This window comes from Pinus tabuliformis, chromosome 5_1 (genome assembly GCF_031772625.1).
Source record: "Pinus tabuliformis cultivar Carrire ecotype Pingquan chromosome 5_1, CPIR1, whole genome shotgun sequence".
NCBI classification, from domain to species: domain Eukaryota; kingdom Viridiplantae; phylum Streptophyta; class Pinopsida; order Pinales; family Pinaceae; genus Pinus; species Pinus tabuliformis.
This window is the reverse complement of record NC_142305.1, coordinates 893,032,015-893,050,561: the sequence shown is the minus strand read 5'-3', so window position 1 is coordinate 893,050,561 and position 18,547 is coordinate 893,032,015.

The following is an 18,547-nucleotide window of genomic DNA, read 5'->3' as shown; positions in this document are numbered from 1 at the left end:
TATAAATCTACCCCTAGAGTCTCTTTCTCTATGCATGTCATTTCTTTTTTGAATGTAAAAGATAAGGCTACCTAGTTACACTTCCTCGGCAATGGCACCAAAATGTCTAGTCAATTTAGTGTCCTAAATTGCTCTACATAAATTATCAATCCGGGTATCATAAGCTGATGAAATGTAGTGCATTATTTGTGCTAAGTAACCCTTCTTACTTCGTTGTTTTGTATATGTTTTTATATTGTTTTGTTTGGGGGGTTTCCTCAATTCCTAATGATGTACAGTCTGAATTATGAGAACACTGAGTCTAAATTTTTTCAAAGGTGAACTAATCAAAATCTAAGTTAAAGGAAGGAAAAACAGAGTATCTATCCTATTTTTTCTTCTATTCCTAAGTCAAAAATTAAGAGGTGAATTTGTAAGGAAAATTGAAATAATTACAGAGAATGAAACTAACTAAAGAACTTTTAGTTGTCCAAGCCTCCAATTTTGGAAAGATAACTTTCTTGAGATGGAAAACAAACAACTTACTGTACTTTACAATTTAAAGAACTAAATCAAATATACAGGGAGCAACTAAGTGATTACAATCCTTGTGTGAAATGAATATTTAATCATTTAGTCTAGGATAGATATCAGCTTGAAATGGTGACAAAAAAAAAACATTTATCCACACAGTGTATTAGCAATCTGAACTAGAAAGTAAATAACAGAGGAAGCAATCAGTAAGTAAACTAATCAACAATACATTCTTGTTACTTTTCCACCTTACCCTGTTAAAGCAAAACAAGTTTCCATTTATGAAATAGATAGAAAGAACAAGATTGCACCATCAAATTCTAACATTATGCTACTTGAACAAGATTCAAAGGAAACAATTACAGGCAGAATTGAAATGAAACAACTATAGGAAATCAACCTAAACTACAAACACTGCTAAAATAAATAATGAAACTAAACTAAACAGCAAACAAAATAACAAAAGAAAAACCTCTTTCAGTGCAGGGGCCCTTTTTAACTGATTGAGTTGAGCTATTAATTAGCTGAAGATGCTCTTTCAAATGATCACTTGGTCAAACACGGCTTCATATCATTAATAGGAAAATAAGTTTCAAAATTACAAAGTAGTAAGTCTGAGCTTAACACATGAAGAAATTTGAACTCCTTCTCAGTTCTTTACAACTGATATTTAAAGAAAAACTCCTAACTATCTTTTGAGAGAATTTAGCTACAAGTGGTCCACATATTACAACAGATCTGCGTGAATGGGTGATCAGCTACAGGTGACTTTAAGTCAGCAAGGTAGTTGCGTGAAACTATTATCACTAATGGCTGGTTCAAGTAAATGCTACAACAAAAGTTGTCGGATTTATTAATTAGCCACGAAGAATGGACACAGAGTCCTATTGCTCCCGAGTTTCCTCGTTTGACTCCACCTTTGACTGTGGTCTTGAGCTGGCTTCTTTGTCAATTTGGGCTAGTTGACTAGGATAGGATCCATGTCGTGACCATTCCAGAGATGCCCATGTGGCCGGTTTTCTCGTTTGACACCTGTAACCTGTTCAACCATGGAAGTAGCTACGGAACACACGGTTAGCTACAGAATGGGCTATGTTCCATAGCTAAATTGTAAAAACTTATTTCAAATAGAAAAAACATAAAATTATAACATGTTAATCATTTAATGTCTTCCTTGAGATAAAATCTATCATTTATCAATCATGGGGATCTGTCTTTTATGGAAAAACAAGAGAAAGAAGTGAGAAAAGTTGTAAAGGGGAGAGTAATTCTGAGAGCCAACACCTACTCCTAGTCGACCTTGGCAATCCATCTCCATGGATTACATGTCAGACCCTCCTTCTACTAAGCACAACAACGACTGTGTTTTCGTGGTCATCGACGGATTCTCTAAGATGGCCATCATGGCGACCTACAAGAAGAGTATCATAGCAAAGGCCACTGCTAAGCTCTTTTTTGAGAGGGTGTGGGTACACTTTGGGATCCCACAATCCATTATCTCAGATCGGGACAACAGATTCCTGAGTGCATTTTGGTTAAGTCTATGGTCGATTTTGTATACCAAACTTACTAAAAGTCCATGACGTTCCACCCCCAAACTGATGGCCAAACAGAGGCCTCCAACAGGATGACCGTACACATTCTGTGCATGTACAACTCGAAGCATCCATGTACATGGGATGAAAGCCTCCCCTATGTCCAACACAGGTATAATAGAGCTCTCCATAGCTCAACGAGATATAGCTCCTTTCAGGTAGGGATGGGATTTCAGCCATTATGTCCCATTTCTCACGTCTAGTCCGAAGTCGACAGGGCTAACAACTTCAATGATCGCATTCAAAACATCTGCCAATAGGCCATTATATATTGGACAAATTCAATGCTAAGTATAAGCATCACCATGATCATCATTGAGTGTTGCACAAGTTCTAGTTGGGCGACAAAGTTTGGCTACATTTACAGAAGGAGCGCCTCTCTGGACCCCACTGCAAGCGTTGACTGCTCCGATATGCGTCATACACCATCACCAAGGTTGTAAGGGACAATGCCTTCGAGCTCAACATCCTACCATTCCTTATTCTACACCTAGTGTTCAATGTAGACCACCTTCAGCCATACTTTCCACCATTGTTGGACACATCTGACATTACAGAACAACTCACACCAACAGAGCTAAGCCCAAACTGCATGGAACAAGCCACAACAGATCAGATCATGGACATGTAGATCAAGAACACTATCCAGCAGAGGATCCAACTATATTGAGTTGTCAAATCAAGCCAACTCCTTCACCAAGGCAAGTGGTTCACCAGGGAGCAGGCTCAACAGAAATTTCCTCATCTCATGGAGACTCTGCATGTAATGGGGAACATTGCTTCCTAAAGAAGGATGACTGATCTAGGTGGATATTGGTGGCCACCCGCCTATTGCACCTAGACCTCCAGTCGGTTTCATTTACTTCCTTGTTTATTTCAACATTTACTATTTTTAGTAGTTTTTCGGGTCCTGAACTTCTGCAGCAGTTTTGACCCCCTTAACGATGTTTTTTGAGGTCTTCTACAGGCCCATAGCCATTGGAAAGGTCCTACCACAAATATTTTAATACTCAAAGAGACTTTTGCAACAAGGTATCATATGCGCCAAATAGATATAATATGACCAAGTTACGACCCCAGGAAGTTGGTTGTCCAACTAACCCCAACAGGGCCCACAAACTCTTGATGTTCCATCTCTTGGGGTTAGGGTTTTGGTTGTTTAGGGTTTTCCCTTGTTGTTCAATAATAAGTAGGCCTTTGAGCCTCATTATAACACATTTCATAGGCATGTAGCAGTCACATCTCTTCTTAGAGATAAGCTACCATCGCCCAAGCTAGTTTATTTTCATTATGTTTGTAAGCGTATTTCAGTATTTTGATATTAAGGAAATGAAGTGCTATTTTTGTTGCATCTTTGCATTTATGGTTATATCTATAATTTGTTGCATTGATGTTTAAGTTCGGATCACAATCCCACCAAGCTAGCTCAAAAACAAAATTATAAGCCTCTTAAGAGTCCAAATGATGAATAATACATGTCATTGGGTCCTCCAAGAGGCCCGATGAAATCCGTAAGTGCCATATTGATGAATATGACTCTTAAAAGTGATGGACAAGGGGGTGGCCCCTTGTTCTCCAAACAATAAACATGTGGTGCTCCCCATGAGTGTGGGACCATCCAAATAACCTCATGCATCTCCAAGTAGATCGAAGATTCCTATAGACCATCTGTAAGGGCTCAGATGATAATATAAGTGATGCCACATTAGCATACAAGTCCTGGGTCATATGCCAAGTGCATGGTACAATTGTGGGGTTGGATGGGCATGATGAACCAGAAGCATCTTCTTCGTCCAATAGGTGAATATCGAGCAACCTGTGGGGATCCGTGGAGTTCTGTCTATTGTTGTGGAGGCTCATGGATCTCTACACACACCCTATATGTGCCAATGTATCACTCTGGAGAGTTAGGACCTTGTATAGGGAGACCAAACTCAGAATGGAAACCATCTGCAATCCTGCATAAGATCCAATGCATCCCCTAGCCTTCCAACACAACAAGTCATTAAAGTAATCGGGTAAAAGATCTTACAACCCATGGTCAGCAACTGGACACTTCATAATGACATGTCCTTCCCTAATGGGCTTTGGCATGTGCTAATGTCTCCAGGCTCCAAAGGGGGTTAACCAGGTACCTTATTATGTGGTTTCTACCTTTAGAGGGGATAGTATGTTCAAGGTACACCCTTTAAATGGTGGTGGCATGTGACAAATAGGTGAATGGAATAGGGAATGAAGAGGGCCAATCTTGGGCCACATATCAGGGTAAAAGGGTAGCTAGAGAAAGGGAAGCCCAAACCTAGGTATATAATGTAAGGAGGGATAAATCACGGTACAAGAGGTGCCCTGACCTTGATTTTTCCACCCTTATTTATGTCTTTTATATTTTATGATTTTTATTTGATTAACTTCTCGGGGCTCAAAGGATAACAACATGATGTGTAAGATATAACAGTGAATACCCCTTTAAGGTAGGGAAGTTCATTGCCTACCAGGGGTTGGGACACTCATGGGTTCCTAAATGATAAAGGAGAGTCATCTAGGGCCTATATGAACCAGGGTGATGGCCATCATGATGGGGTAGAGCTCATGTATTGGTTTTTTCCCACGTGGTAAATGTGTTTGTCTTGACAATCTTTTGCATTGTGTGGTACATTTTCCTATTGAATGTGGCTTATGCTTTTACTTTTATTTTCAGCTACTTCAACCTTTGGGGCATCATGCCAAGCCTGGCCCAAGGTTGGGGCAAGGGAAAGGGGAGGCTAACCTTGTGTGGACCCAGTAAGGAAATGTGGACCTAGGTGGGAAAGATGATGAATGGGGTTATAATAAATAGAAGGGGAGTGATATACGTGGATGAGGGAGCGGGACCACGCAACCAAAATCAGGGTTTCCCATGTAGTACCACCCTAAAACCAAATGGTCAGTAAAGGAGATCCCATGGGTCTAAGATCCAAGGGTAACATCCAAAAGAGGTCTAGGGGACAGAAGCACAAACCTAGCCCACTCTTTCCGCCGAATCCCCCCATTAGTTCATGCCCATAAGTGTCCATGATAAGTAAACTCAATAATCAATTACCAAATGACAAGACATACCTTTATGTTCAGGAGGCCCACCTTCAAACATACAATCAAGAGATATGGGTGAGGGACAACATGGTTGGCTCAAGTGGCGGAGAAATGGCACAACAAGCTAGTTGGTGGCTCCAAGGAGCTATTGGATGCCGAGCAGAGAACCATCTTGGAGAAAATATTTTTCCTAGGGATATCACCTACGAAGTGGTGGGTAACAGGCTGCATATATATATATATATATATATATATATATATATACATATATATATATATATACATATATATATATATATATATATATATGTATGTATGTATATATATATACATATATATATATACATATATATATATATATATATATATATATGTATGTATATATATATATATATATATATATATATATATATATATATATATGTGTGTGTGTGTGTGTGTGTTTTTCTTTGAAATTTGAATATTTTATGTGTTTTTGGTCAACCAGTTTTTTAGTCCATTTTTTTACTGGTTTTGATCCAATTTTGATTGGTTCCCGGTCCACAAGGTTTTCCAGTTTCATCACTGACTTAGTTCTGATAACATTGGTTCAGAGGATGCAACCCTAAAATTTTATTAAAGGGTGAAAAAACATTGAGGTTTGAACCTCTGTATTTTTTATCCCACTTAATGCTTAATAGATTTGCAGTTAAAATCAATTTTTATAATAGATAGAGTGCAAAGCTTGTATAAATTCGGCAAATTCTCTACAAATCTTGCCCTGAGACGTATGTAGAAAATCTGACTGTAGATTAACCTGATAATGCAATATAAATAAAGCAAAATACTATAACCTACTTCTACTATCAATTTGCTTTGCGTAAGCTTAAAGATTGAGCAAGATCGAGCTAAACACATATAACCAGAAGAAGAATCAATGCACAATACACATGAAAATACTTTGGGGAAAGCTTCAGCTAAAAAACCCACTACCTGTATTATCATACGAGGTGGAAATACATCAGAATTATACAGAGGCTTAGCTCTCACAGCTAGCCAGGTCTCAGTACAATCCTCCTGGATGCTCACAGGCAATCAAAGCTTCTCACAAGCCTTCTCCTCTGCCCTCCAAGCTCATATTTCCTTGCACTATTCCTCTGGGATGATCTTCTCCAACCAAGTGGAAAACTGATCTCTCACAACAATCTCACACCCTGTATGAACTGCACAATCCTCAAGGAACCTTGTCTTGACTGCATGCATGAGTTTCCTTTATAGGAAAACACATGCAATTGATAGTACATTATCCTTGTCATTTAGCTCAATCGAGTTTTTCTCAAAATAGACATGCATGAGTTTCTGATGAGGGAATCTTCAGTTATCTGGAGTACACTGGTTGAGTGCATGCATGCATCAACTGACCGATAACTCACAATTAGTTCCTCAAACAGTTTGGAACTAATTTAACTGGACTTAACTCAATAAACTAAGCTAACTAATTACAACTCAAATATAACTCAATCTTATCTCCTTAATTAAGGGATAATCTCCTTAATTTAAGGGATAACTGTTGCATGACTTCAGAAAGACTTCTAACTTTAATTTCTCCAACTAATTAATCCATAATGAATTAATTAATTATTTCCAAGTAGCTAGTGAGACTAAATTCAATTTTAATTCAAGGACAAATTAAAATTAAAATTTATGGATTCTATTTTTATCATTTCTTGTTGCTATTTTCAACACTCCCTCTCAACAAGAAAGGAATTCAACTCAATCCCAATCATGAACCTTTGGAATGTTATGCATGCAACACTTATCTCTAGTGTTGTTTCTCCAGCAACTCCAGAAACAAAAAAACATCCAACCTGAATCAGTATGATGCATCTGTCATCAAAGTCTCTGACTGCTATTGCCTCTGTCAACTGAAAACTTTGCGCTTCGGCTGACTCTGCCTTTCTGCACTGTTGTCAATCCTTCTCTGCGCTCTTCAGTATCTAACTGCTCTAGCCTCTGTCACTTTGATCTTTGACTGCATCAATCCCACTGATTCCTCCCGCTACTATGTACTTTGGGCTCCCATAGCAAGGTACGATCCATGAGATAAAACCTCTCAATGGACCCTGCCCAATTTCAGCCTTCTTGGGACTATCACTTCACATCACCCCACCTCACACCTAGAGGTATGGATGCATGTGATCCCTCTGCCCACTTCTCCAATTGTGGCTCCTCCACAATTCTCTGAGACTTCTTCTGGGGCTGCATGTTGATAGGTAATTTACTCTCCCTCTCAACCACCAAGTCTCTAACATTTGCCTTGCCCCTCAAGGCTTTGCATGCATCTTGAACCTCAAGAGCATACAGGTTCTTAACTTGTGAACCAATCTGTTTCACCTGTCTCGTGGTGATGTGTCTAAGGAAAACCTTTTCCTTACTAAAAAACACATCATAGCCACGGTCTTCCAACATCGCGACCGATGCCAAGTTCTTCTTCAGTCCAGGCACATACTTCACATCTGTCAAGGTGATAGGAGCTCCATGCTCCCTCTGAAAAGAAACTGTGCCCACTCCTGAAACACTATACCTTCTGTCGTCACCCATCTCTATGCGCATCTTGAGGTGTTTCTCCTCCAAGGTACTGAATAAACTTTTATCGCCGGTCATGTGGAATGAGGCTCCACTGTCAAGATACCAAACACAACCCATCATCAATGACACTATCATGCAATGAGGGTAAAGTCCATTTCGAACTGGAAGGCTAATGCCTCACCTTCTGATCCTTCCGAGTATCCCTTCTTGGACTTCTTTGATAGGCAATTAGCCGCATAATGTCCCATCTCAATTGAAGTATGATATGAATTCGATTTGCACCTGCAACCTCGAACTTCAAACTTCAAATTCGCTTCTCCGTATATTGTTCACAGCTCTGATAAACTTTGTTCCGATACCATGTATAAATTCTGCAAAGTCTCTCTACAAATCTCGCTCCTCTAATACCATAGAGAAAATCTGACTATAGATTAACCCAATAATGCAATATAACTAAATCAAAATACTATAACCTACTTCTACTATCAATTTGCTTTGCGGAAGATTAAAGATTGAGCAAGATCGAGCTGAACACATATAACCAGAAGAAGAAGAATCAATGCACAATACACATGAAAATACTTTGGGGAAAGCCTCAGCTAAAAACCCCACTATTTGTATTATCATACAAGGTGGAAATACATCAGAATTATACAAAGCCTTAGCTCTCACAGCTAGCCAGCTCTCAATACAATCCTCCTAGATGCTCACAGGCAATCAAAGCTTCTCACAAGCCTTCTCCTCTGCCCTCCAAGTTCCTATTTTATTGCGCTGTTCCTCTGGGATGATCTTCTCCAACCAAGTGGAAAACTGATCTCACACCTTGTATGAACTGCACAATCCTCAAGGAACCTTGCTTTGACTACATGCATTATTTTCCTTTATAGGAAAACACATGCAACTGACAGTACACTGTCCTTGTCATTTAGCTCAACTGGGTCTTTCTCAGAATAGACATGCATGAGTTTCTAATGAGGGAATCTTCAGTTATCTAGAGTACACTAGTTGAGTGCACGCATGCATCAACTGACTGATAACTCACAATTAGTTCCTCAAACAGTTTGGAACTAAATTAACTGGACTTAACTCAGTAAACTGAGCTAACTAATTACAACTCAAATATAACTCAATCTTATCTCCTTAATTAAGGGATAATCTCCTTAATTTAAGGGATAACTGTTGCATGACTTCAGAAAGACTTCTAACTTTAATTTCTCCAACTAATTAATCCATAGTGAATTAATTAATTATTTCCAAGCAGCTGGTGAGACTAATTTCGATTTTAATTCACAATTTTAGTTCAAGGACAAATTAAAATTGGAATTTCTGGATTCTATTTTTATCATTTCTTGTTGCTATTTTCAACAAAGCTAAAAGAACGTTTCTTTTTCTTTTTCTTGAACATATCATTTCATTTGTCAGTGAAATGGGAAATGGTCCCTAATTTTAATTGGTTACTGTGAAAATAAAAGTTTAATGTGATGCAAAAAAATATAGGATATTGTCCATCCTCTTGCATTGCTTGAGTTGTTGTAAAGGCTTTGACACATAGTTAGATCAAGCCAGAGTCATAATTATATGAGGGTGTTTAATTGGGATTGAGATCCAAAATGACCATATTATGACTCCCTCAAGCAGTCTATTAACTATGCTCAATTAAATATTTAGTGATCTTAAGCATTCTATTAACTCTGCTCAATTAAATATTTAATGAGCCACATTTAGTCACCTTTAAGCATTTCTATTGAATCACAAAAAATAATAGGGCAACCTACATTGACACATTTCATGTATAAGCCAATAGGTAAATCTTTAGTCAATAAGAGATACGAGAAAAGATTGAGAAAGATAAGCACTGAATATAAGTCACATAATTCCTTTTGTGATCCAAAAGGGTGCCAAGAACTTCCTACAAAGATAGGATGTGATATTCTAAACTTTGAATGAATTTGCATGGATGATGAGGTTCTTAAAATATAAAGAAGACATTTCCTTGTTAGTTCCATGTTACCTCTTACTAATGCCACATGCAGTGTTACACTTAGGTGCCATCTCCTCATTGGTTCCATGTTACCTCTTACTAATGTCACATGCAGTATTACACTAAGGATGTGTCATGTGGCCTTTTTAATTGTAATGTTACATGCAGCGTGTTACACTTACAATTCATCAACTACCTGTATCTATTCCCTTTTATTGTAGGGATGAGTTAGCATTATTCAAATGCTCTCTTATCTAAACTGAAATCATGATTTTATTTGATCCTGATATTATCAATTCTTTATGTATTGTATGTACATTGCATTGTAACTTTTGGGATCTTGAGGGTGCTACTAGCAGCTTTAGATTTTTATCTTCAACTAGACATACATGCTCTTCCATTTTATTTGATTTTATGTTTGCCTGCAATGATGGTAGTTGTATTTGTAGCTCATTCATGTTGTATTTTTGTGCAATTGATAGTTCTCGACAATGTTACATAGGGGTTTTGTTGGGAAAGTGGGTGGGTGGGGTAATTCTTTCTATAGTTGTTGGACTTGGCTGAGTGAACTTGGATTTGTGAGTTTGACTCTGCTCAAGTATAAATTTGAGCCAAGTTTGACATAGTCAGCAAGTCAAACTCAAGATTTCAGTCTTGGGAAAGACTCAAAGTTGACTCAACATCTGACTAAGATTCAAGTACAACTTGGAAGCTGACTCAAACTCAAGCAAGACATGCAAGTTGACTCGAGAAAAACTTGGCAATGAATTTTTCTTATTTCTCAAGATTTTCCAAGTCAATTCCAGTGTCTTGCTCGAATTTAAGTCAAACATTGAGATTGTTCAGGCACGCTAAGTTGGGCATTGAGTCAAGTCTGTAGTTCCCAACACTCAGCTACATCCTAAAGGAGTTCATTAGGGATGTAGCTATAACTCATTTTGTGTAGCTTCTGATATTCGGCTTAGTGAAAATTTTCTATAATGAGAAGCAACTTCTAAGCATGCTATTATTTTTTACCATGTGACTTGTTGGACTTGGTTCCAAATGTAGGTAAAGATCCAACTAATGACTTTGAAGATGGACATAGTACCAGTGCTAGAGTTATGATGGATAAATCTTACGTGGAAGACATAGATCGATGACTTTGAAGATGTTGGACAGTACCAGTGCTAGAGCTATGATGGATGAATATTACGTGGGAAACATAGATCCCTCATCAATACCATCGAAGCCAAAATACACTCCAGCTAAGAAGGAACCATACAATCTTGACAAGTCATCTAAATTCATCATAAAACTTTAACAATTTCTTGTTCAATTGCTTGTTTTGGGCATGGTTGTTGTTGTCCGCTATTATACCAAATCAAGTTGAAATTTAAGAATTTGAAGAGGGTAATTACTTCTATCCTTGCACTTCTTGATATACACACAATCTTTTGGAATAGAACATGATGCATTATGCCAATCCAAATTCCTATAATACTTGCATGGAATTACCCCAATTGAGTTAAGTGGTGTGTTTGGACTTTATCAAGTAGATGACTAGAATATGTTTTGGATGAGGCCCATTGAAATATGTATGGTTTATGGTCTCTGTGGGCCACATGGGGTTTGTAGCAAAGGTAGTAATGATTTGCAGTATTGTCATTGCTTGGAAGGGTTCGAACCCAAGATCACCCAAACTTGGCATTCTAAGGATTGATCAAAGTTTTGGTATTTTGAGCCTGTAATTTAATTAAATAAGATAGAAAAATGCACAAAAAAATAGGAAATTGAATTCATATAGACAGACATAATTTTACGTGGTAAAACCTTGACAATGTGTAAAGGAAACCTCCACAAGGCAAGGGATTGGAATAGTTTATTATTCAAGGTCAACAATGACTCTCCAATACAACAGACCTCTTGGGCTACAACATTTTAATAGGAAGGCTCTATTACAAAACTTCCTATTGTTATACAACCACCTGGTTAAGGTAAAAAATACATTTACAATCTTTTAATTGTTGTCATTTTAACAATCTCCACCTTGACAACAATTTTCCTAATCCCTTGCCCATGCTCACTCATCATCTTTTCTACAATCCAAGAGAAGCCAAACACCACCAAAATGTCTCTACCAAAAATGGTTTAGTGAATAGGTCTGCACAATTCTCCTGCGTGTGGACCTTTTTGAAAGCTACTTCGTCGCCATCAATTACCTCTCTTACAAAATGGTATTTTACATCAATATGTTTAGTATTGTTGTGATAACCCGGAGTATTAGCCAAATGAATAACACTCTGACTGTCACAGAATACATTCACTTTCTTCTTCATCCTTCCAACCTCACCCAATAGACCCTTCAACCAGATTGCCTCTTTACAAGGATGTGAAGTACTGATATATTCTACCTCAATAGTGTACAACGCAATTATTTCCTGAAGCTTTGACATCCAACTAATCGCTTCACCTAAAAGAGTAAAGACATATCCTGTAGTAGATCTCCTCTTGTCCAAATCACCATCGCATACATTAAGTTTCCTACTGTGTTTGCATATGGTATACGAGACATATACTCCTTTTCTTAATCAGTACTAGGACTTAAACCCAGAGAAATCTTGAAATGGGAAGCTAAAGGAAGATTAATAGGTTTCACATTGTTCATACCGAAATTTTCTCCACATACTTTTGTTGTGATAACCAAAGCTTTCCATTTTTCCTGCCTCTATGTATTTCCATGTCTAAGATATTTTTTGCAGCTCTAAGATTATTCATATCAAACGTCCTAGCAAGCTAAGCCTTTAACTTGTTGATCTCTTCCATGATTTTGCTTGCAATAAGCATATCGTCAACATAAAAAACCAAGATAATGAATATACCATTGAAATTTTTAAAATACACACAATGATCATATTCACTTCTAGTGAAGTTCTAGCTCACCATGAAGGAATCAAACTTCTTGTACCATTGCCTAGGTGACTATCTTAGGCCATACAATGATTTCTTGAGCTTGCAAACTAATCTCTTGTTGCGACCTTGTACAAAACCTTATGGATGTTCCATATAGATCTCCTCATCTAAATCTTCATGAATAAAAGTTGTTTTAACATCTAATTGTTCTAACTCAAGGTGAAGTAATGTGGTTAGTGCTAATACCGTATGAATAGAAACAAGTTTTACAACTGGCGAAAAAATCTCATGAAAGTCAATACTTTCTATCTGAGAGTACCCTTTTGTTACCAACCTCGCTTTATATATTTCAATATTTCCATCAACATTTCTCTTTAATTTGAAGACCCATTTACATCCAACAACACTTCTCCCTTTAGGAAGTTCTACAAGATCCAGGTTTTTTTCTTGGCCAAGGAATCCATTTCCTCATCCATAGCCTTCTTCCATTTTTCACTATCCACATCATTCATTGCTTCATGATAACACAAAGGTTCACCATCCTCAGTGATCAGGGCAATAGAAGAAGAAAAGTATTCATACCTCTTGGGTGCTCTTCTTTCTCTTGTAGACCTCCTAAGAGTGATTGGTTGTTGAATTTCTACAATTTCCTTTATATATTCTTCACCTTTTTCTTTAGAAACTTCTTCTTCCTTCCAACTTTTCGAAAAAAAGGTTGTCTCCAACTAAATTCATTAATTTTGCGATACTTGTTCATATTCAACTTTTTCAACATCACTTTTAGAAGAGAAGATTCATCAAAATTACGTCTCTATTGATGATGATCTTGTTGGAAAATCAAGGTATTTGAAGATTATTGTTTATTTTCCTTTTATGATAATTATTTGTGATATTTATTGGCATTTTATTATTTTGTTTTTACTTTCTTCATCAAGCAATTATAAAAAACATGAAGATCACAAAACACAAAGAACACAATATATAGGCTCCATGCCAGGTCAAAACCCCACAACTTGGGGAAAATCTGAACAATCCTCTTCTTATAGAATCAGATCAAAATGAGACCTCAAAGACCCAAAGACCAAGACCTCCTTCAAGCACCAAGCCAGCCCTCCAATCACTTTCTTCAATCAAGTCAATGTTCACCAAGACAAAGATGGTTAATCTACTACAAGTCAAGATTTCGGTCCTACAACTATAGGTCTACAATTCATCCTTCAATCATTGGCCCTACAACAAAAGATATGTAGTCCTTCAATATTCAGTCTTGCAATAGCTGTAGAAACCCTACCCTTTTCCCATGTGTGAGAAAAACAAGTCAATAATTTAAGTTTCTTCCTTCTTCCTCAAGTTTTGCTTCTCTTATTGGTCTTCGCTCTACATTTATGCTTGTCTCGTGCATAGATCAAAAAAAAATTCAGTTGCTCCAAATTAGGACGAAGTTTTCCCTATATATAGTCATTCAGGAGATCGAAAAGGTGCCCAACAAGGCCGACTTATCATGACAAGGTCGACTTGTGCTAGGAGGACAATATTACATTTCTTGACTCAAAAATGATAATTTTATTTTGTTACAAAGAGTCCAAATGGGACTATAATACATGACAAAAAATCTTCTTAATTATACAACCCCTAGAAGCATGAAGAACATGCTTTGACCTAGAATTTGATCATGAAACCCATGCTTACATAAATAAAAATATTTTTTCTTTTTTTTTTTATATAAAATATACAATATTATGATTACAAAAATCATTATGAAGACTGAATCTAGTTACATTCTCCAACACTCCCTCTTAACTAGGGAGGTATTCATAATGACTCAACATGTTTGTCTCAATTTGAAATATTATCATAAGAAGGGATCCAGATTGATAAGCATCATAATAAACATTGTCACATTACCAAGGTCTTGATAGGTACACTCTATCTCTCACAAGATCATAGCACAATGCTGGGAGGCATTCCATGGGACACCACACTGCCTCACCGAAGTCCATATTCCACCTAAGATACCCAGAGTATATATTTTAGCGGACCATTTCCCTCAAGGAAATGTTTTTCCATCAGACCATTCTTATTTGAGTCCATGTACTTGACTTAGGATCTCCATCCTAATCCATCATAGTACATGACTCAAGAATGTTTGTCCAAGATATTTATTCAATCCACCATTCTCCTTATCCATGTCCATGTACTTGACTTAGGATATCAATCTTAATCTGTCACCATACCCGACACAAGGCGAAACATGCTAATTCAAATCATCATACTCCCTATTTATGATGCATGTACTAGACTTGTGGTTCTTAGTCCTGGCCTAGTACATGACACAGGGAGAACCAATGTCCAACCTTACTCCCTCTCAAACTGAGAGGAGAAATCCATGCTCACTCCCTCTCAAGGAAAATTTTAAGGATGGAAAATTTTCTTGAAGTTTAAAACATTGGCGAATCTCACTAATCCCTAATATGCAAAATATAAATTTTTTAATGATATATTTACAAAATTATTAAAATTTATAATGATTTTATATATAGTCTCTATATAATGTGGGCGATTTTTAAGGTAAACTGATTTTATATTCTAAAATTTAGGCGAATCATCTTTTATAAAAATTGGAAATTGGCGAATCATTTTTTGGAAAAATCATGGAAAATTAGCCCACTGGGCGAACATTAGCCCCTAAAATTTTCCATGCTCCCTCTCAACCAGGGAGAATTTATCAACAAGCCTCAACTTGTATCAGAAGCACTCATACTTCCCTTACATCAGATACTGGTTGTAATTGTAGCTTCCTCAACTAGCCCTCTTATCACTGAGATTACTCATCTGCAATTCTTAGGGCTCCAATCTGCCTCCTAACAGATCATTATCATGTACTTGAGGTCTTCACCTACAACATACTCAATTGTGTCCACCATTACTCCATGCACTGTGTTTTGCTTTGGAGATAATCCATCACACAATTTCTTCAACAAACTGATTATCACAAGGTTAGCCAATCTATTGTTTTGGACACAACTTGGTTGACCTTTCCAATAAGTCTTTATCAACCAACACAACTCCAGAGTCACAAATAATTTTTCCCTCTAGTTTCTATTCTCATATTTTCCAAAGTAGCCAACTCCCAGGGTCTTCAAATAAACCTTCTTGTCAGTCCTCTAACTACCTCTTAGATGACTATCCTTAGCCCTCTAACTATCTTATTATTGCTTCAAATTGACAGTCCTTAAGGCACCAATCAGACTACCTTTCAATAGCTCCATGACTTCTATCATAAGATCTTCCAAACACAACCCACTTGATAGTGAATGTCCATTGCTTCACTGTCCTTACGGTTTTTCATAAATCTTCCCATACAATAGTGAACCAACTCTTTCATTCATTATACAAAGAGCTTCTTCAAGTTTGCCTTTGAGCCTACATCATTCAACCCTATTTGGGGCTTCTTTTTAATTGCAAAGCAAAGCAGAAAAACCCTCACCAAAGGACGACCTTCCCGCATAGTTGCTACAGAGAGATGTGAATTAGTTTTGGAAAGCCTACTATATATCTTGTCCTCCAAAATAGGCCCTTCTTTCAATCTACAATTACATGGAAGTTTTGTCCCTTCTAGACCTTGAGAATATTCTTTTCAGCCTTCTATACCTTGGCCAAATGTCTTTCAAAGATCAGTCCCTGGAGCTCAAATCCCAACCTCTCCTAACAAACCTTCTCAGGTCTACAATTAGGGATTCTTTGAACACCTACATGTTTCCCTCCAACAGCCTCAAGATGTCCAACACAAATTGTCCTAAACTAGGACAAACCATCCATTAACAAAGCATCGATTCAAACAAGGGTAAGCATATTTTGTTCCTGCAACTACTGTTGCTTCTATTGTCCTCAGGTTTTGTGTAAATATGAGCTGTGGTTAGGGCACAACAAGAGCCCTAAAATCTGCTCCAATTCTTCCCATAAAACCTTCATTCTCCTTCAATCATCTTTGTTGTCCTTGACTTAGTTTGCAACCTATATTAGGCCTCTTGGCCATCCCAAAAGGCTTGTCGTCCACCTACAATCTACTCAAAGGACTACGGCCCAAAGCAAAGGAAGAGAATACCTTAAGTGTTGCACAAGATTTCCAAGATTTCTTCTCCAAATCTTCAGTTTGCTTCTTTTCAAACTCAACCCTAAAATTGGTCTCAAGAAGACATAAAACAATGCTCTTTCTTTCCTTAGCTAGAGTCCTTCAAATCTGCGGCCAATTCAGAGAAATATATTTGATGTTGTTGCACTTTGGATGGATCATATTAAGGCTACCTTAGCAACCCAACTTGACTTTCAAGATCAGGCTTTCCATGGATTACATCTCAATCTAGAAATAATTTGTATTACGTATATCACTGAAGGTGACTCACATGGTCTTGCTCAGAGAGAGAAATTCGGATCTCATTGTAATTAGAGTAGCATTATATCTTATGCATTGTCTTTGAAAAATAAAATACATATTAATGTTGTAACTTTGCATAAGATCTCAAGATAATGTTTGCATTAGCCTTGACGAACCACAAAGATGAATATAGAGCGAACTAGATGATTTTGAATGCCACAGAGTGTGAACCATACGTTATTTTCCTTTTGTAATTTGTCACTACTCCATGTTTTTCATCACATAATTTCGGAATATGCATCACAGAACGTTTGGATCTGACCATCAGATGATCACAGCCATAGAACCTTGCATCAAAGTAAGAGACTAATCATTTTTAGGAGAACATACTTCACTGTTTTAGGTTTGAATCATAATTTCACACTAGAAGATAATTCGTATAGTAGTCATTAAAGCAAATCTTTCATCAGACTTGGATTCTCGAATCAGGATCTCAAATAAACTTGTCTTCATTTTAGAAGGATCTCAGATTACTTGTTATGTTGTAAAGACTTTTATGTTATCCCACAGTCAAATTTGTATCAGACTTCATATCCTTCTTGTAGTAGACCTTCTTATAATGCCAACAACCTTTGATCTTTGGCCTCCTTCACCAACCTTAGCTGTGAAACCACGTTGGAAAATCAAGGTATTTGAAGACTATTATTGATTTTCCTTTCGTGATAATTACTTGTGATATGTATTGGCATTTTATTCTTTTTTTTACTTATTCATCAAGAAATTATCAAAAACATGAAGATAATAAAACACAAAGAACACAAGATATAGGCTCCATGCCTGGGAAAAACCCCACACCCTAGGGAAAACCCAAAGAATCCTCTTCTTATAGAATCATATCAAAATGAGACCTTCAAGACCTTCTTATAATGCCAACAACCTATTATCTTCGGCCTCCTTCACCAACCTTAGCTCTGAAACCACGTTGGAAAATCAAGGTATTTGAAGACTATTATTGATTTTCCTTTCATGATAATTACTTGTGATATTTATTGGCATTTTATTATTTTGTTTTTACTTATTCATCAAGCAATTATCAAAAACATGAAGATAACAAAACACGAAGAACACAAGATATAGGCTCCATGCCTGGGAAAAACCCCACACCTTGGGGAAAACACAAACAATCCTCTTCTTATAGAATAAGATCAAAATGAGACCTCCAAGACCCAAATATCAAGACCTCCAAGCATTAAATCAACCCTCTAATCACTTTCTTCAATCAAGTCAACGTTCATCAAGACAAAGATGGTTAATCTACTCTGAGTCAAGATTTCGGTCCTGCAACTATAGGTCTGCAATTCGTCCTTGAATCTTTAGCTCTGCACCTACAGGTATGCAACTCATCCTTCAATCTTCGATGTTGCAACAATTGCAGAAACCCTAGCCTTTTTCCACGTGTGAGTAAAACAAGTCAATAATTTAAGTTTCTTCCTTCTTCCTCAAGTTTCGCTTCTCTTCTAGGTCTTCGCTCTACATTTCTCCTTGTTTCATGCA